Source organism: Ursus maritimus, unplaced genomic scaffold (genome assembly GCF_017311325.1).
Source record: "Ursus maritimus isolate PB19 unplaced genomic scaffold, ASM1731132v1 scaffold_12, whole genome shotgun sequence".
NCBI lineage: Eukaryota > Metazoa > Chordata > Mammalia > Carnivora > Ursidae > Ursus > Ursus maritimus.
In genome coordinates this window covers 36,787,830-36,790,806 of record NW_024423564.1, presented here as the reverse complement: position 1 = coordinate 36,790,806, position 2,977 = coordinate 36,787,830, and the positions used below count along the sequence as shown (strand labels likewise).

The 2,977-nt window shown below is 37.4% G+C and overlaps 1 pseudogene; it reads left to right on the top strand.

The window, feature by feature from the left end:
* Nucleotides 1–2,145: 2,145 nt before the first annotated feature.
* Nucleotides 2,146–2,734, top strand: LOC103662974 (annotated as a pseudogene).
* Nucleotides 2,735–2,977: the final 243 nt, after the last annotated feature.

Genomic DNA, 2,977 nt, shown 5'->3' with positions numbered 1-2,977 from the left:
TGAACTGGCAATTCATTGAAAATGAAATACAAATGGTTCTTAAGCATATGAAGATTTGCTTAACCTCATTTATGATACACACACACAGATATAAAATACATGGAAATACTATTTTTCAGTTATTTAAACTAGAACCAGAACCCCAAATAAACCACACAGACTAGTCAGAAAGGCAGAATCTCCAAAAAATTTTTGTGTGATGTCATAGGAAAAGGGGAATGGATGCTGGGTAGAAGAAAAAAAAAAATCAGCTATCTAGTATAAATGCTAAAACTTCACCATGTCATTATTTCGCTGGGAGGACTTTATGTTGTGGTTGTTTCTAATAAGGAAATTACGTATTCTGTAAAGGTTCAGCATATTTTGTGTATTCAAATATGTTTTAAGACTGTTGTTTTCAATCAAGATGGAGAATATATCCTCCCCAGTCCAAATAGCTGCAAAAATAGACAAAATGTATTAGTTTTCAAGAACATGAACCTTAGAGAATGAAGGGCAGTGATTCCTAAGAGCCAGGTAACATAACGAGGTATCTTATAATTGTCCCAGCTTATTAGTGTAAGGGGATTTCCAGGCTGCAGTGCATGGAGGGGAAACCCAGGCAATGCCTGGCAGACTTTTTGATCTGGGGGAAAGGAGCTGAGAGTCTTGGGAGACTGAGGCACACAAAAACCCTCCAACCAACCAAATAAAAAATATCTGTAGGTATCTGTAGGGAGTCCTCCTGGAGTAATTAGGAAAGTACTACTCAGCAAATATGTGTGAGAAAGCTACTGGATGCCAAGGGAAGAACTAGCTGATAGCATTAAAAGCAACAGTAGTCAGAGCTCACACTAGGCCAAGAATATTGCTTATTTCCTAGCCAGACTGGAAAATCATGTAATTCAGAGAATTGGGTAAGTACTCAGAAGGGTCTTGCCTCAGTAGAAGGGAAAAATGAGACATCTACTACTGTTTTACTTCAGCCTAACAAATATTAAGAGCAAGATCCAAAAGGATCAAACTGTTTCCAAGTTACTTAACTGGATCCCAGAACAAAGCTCAAGAATATTAGAGGAATAAAAAAAAAAAAAAAATCCAGCACCTAACAAGGTATGATTTATAATTTCTGGCATATAATCAACAAATTACCAGTCATGAAAGGAAGCAGGAAGATGAAATACATATTGAGGAAAAAAATTAATCAATGAAAAGCAGCCCAGCTATGAAGTAGAGGTTAGAATTAGTAGACAAGGACATTAAAACAATTATTATAACTGTACTCCGTGTATTATTCAAAAAGCCAGGGGAAATAGAAAATGTTATATAGAGATATGGAAGATATGAAAAAGACCAAAATCAAACTTTGGGATATGAAAACTCCAATGTCTGAGATGAAAAATACCCTAGATAGGATTATTGGTAGACTAGACATTGCAAAAGAAATGATTAGTGAACTTTAAGATCTATCAGTAGAAGCTATCGAAAATGAAAACAGAAATGGAAAAGGCTCAAAGAGAATAACAACAACAAAACCAGATCATCAGGAAGCTGAGGGGCAACTTCAGGCAGCCTAATGTATGTGTAATTAGAGTCCTGAAAGAGAGGAGGACAGAAAATATTTGAAGAAATAATGGCAAACATTTTCAGATTTCTTGAAAACTATAAACCCAGAGATCCAAGATGTTCAGTGAACCCCAGGTAGAAAATTATACTAAGGCCCCAGAAATCTATTTATTCAAAATGAGTGATGAAACAAAAATCTTAAAAACAGCCAGATAAAAAGACACGTGATCTACAGAGGAACAAAAAAATAAGGATGGCAGCAGATTTATCTTCAGAAACAATGTGAGTGAGAATATAGTGGAGCAACATTTTGAAAGAAAATAACTTCAGGGGCGCCTGGGTGGCTCAGTCATTTAAGCATCTGCCTTTGGCTCAGGTCATGATTCCAGGGTCCTGGGGTCGAGTCCTGCATCAGGCTCCCTGCTCAGCGGGGTGACTGCTTCTCCCTCTCCCTCTGCTGCTCCCCCTGCTTGTGCTCTCTTTTTCTCTCTTTCTCTCTCTCTCTCAAATAAATAAAATCTTAAAAAAAAAAGTTTATTTATGTATTTATTTTGCTTTTTTTCCCCTCTCTGGCTGCTTAAAGCTCAGCCACCATCATGAATGACACAGTAACTATCCATCCAGACCAGGAAGTTCATGACCAACCAACTACTTCAGTGGAAACAGATGGTCATTGATGTCCTTCACCCCGGAAAGGCAACAGAAATTCAGGAAAAACTAGCCAAAATGTACAAGACTACACCAGATGTCATATTTGTATTTGGATTCAGAACCCATTTTGATGGTGGCAAGACAACTGGCTTTGGCATGATTTATGATTCATTGGATTTTGCGAAGAAAAATGAACTTAAACATAGACTTGCAAGACATGGCCTGTATGAGAAGAAAAATACCTAAAGAAAACAGTGAAAGGAACGCAAGAACAAAATGAAGAAAGTCAGGGGACTGCAAAAGCCAATGTTAGTGCTGGCAAAAAGAAGTGAGCTGGAGATTGGATGACAGAAGGAGTAAAGATGCTGCAGTGGGTTTATCTGTGGTTATTGTGGTGATTTTCATGAGAAGTTTAATAAATTAAGAATGCTAATGTAAAAAAAAAGAGAGAAATAACTGCCAAGGAAGAATTTTGTAGCCAAGTCATCTTTTATTTCAGGTTAGAGATGGAGAAACCTCCAACCTGGAGATAATAGGAATGTAACATGCAACAGGAAAATGCAAACTGATTAATAATGTTTCTTGAATTTACCAGAGAATTGCAATGGGAATTATTGGGGTAGTAAGATAACTACAGAGAGAAATAGGATCCAAGTGTTTGCTTACCTGGGGCAGGCACCACTGGCTGCTTAAAAGATGGTAAGAGGATATAGCTAAAAATTGTTAACAAACTGCTAAAGATGGAATGAAGGTTGGGATCACAGTGGAAAGCTCCCAGGGA